Source organism: Nomia melanderi, unplaced genomic scaffold (assembly GCF_051020985.1).
Source record: "Nomia melanderi isolate GNS246 unplaced genomic scaffold, iyNomMela1 scaffold0083, whole genome shotgun sequence".
Lineage (NCBI taxonomy): Eukaryota > Metazoa > Arthropoda > Insecta > Hymenoptera > Halictidae > Nomia > Nomia melanderi.
The window spans coordinates 252440-253129 of record NW_027475198.1 but is presented as its reverse complement, the minus strand read 5'-3'; positions in this window follow the sequence as shown (position 1 = coordinate 253129).

Below are 690 nucleotides of genomic sequence, written 5' to 3'. Positions count from 1 at the left end.
GAATCTGGCCAGCGGGAACGACATCGGACCACCAGGGGCCGAGAAAGTCACCGTCTCATGGAGTCGGACACTCAGGGTCAGGGAAAAATCCAATATATATGTGGTGATATCTCGGGTTCTATTACAGATAGCGCGATAAATCAAAGTGCATTACCTGCAGGAAACCCTGGCGCACGAATCTGTGCAGCAGCAACGACGTCGGAACACCAGGGGCCAAAAAAACTACAGATTTTCGGTATCCGTCACCCAAGGTCATGTAAAAATCCAGCATATATCTGATAATATCTCGGGTGCCATTAGAGATAGCGCAATAAACCAAAGTGCATTGTCTGTAGGAGGCCCTGGCGCATGAATCTGGGCAGCGGGGACGACCTCGGACCACCAGGCGCCGAGAAAACCACCGTCTCATGGGGCCGGACACTCAGGGTCAGGGGAAAATCCAATATATATCTGGTGATATCTCGGGTGCTATTACAGATAGCGCAATGAATCAAAGTGCATTGTCTGTAGGAGGCCCTGGCGCATGAATCTGGCCAGCGGGAACGACCTCGGACCACCAGAAGCCGAGAAAACCACCGACACATGGGGCCGCACTCCCAAGGTCATGTAAAAATCCAGCATATATTCTGTGATATCTCGGCTGCTATTACAGATAGCGCAATAAACCAAAGTGAATTATCTGCAGGAGGC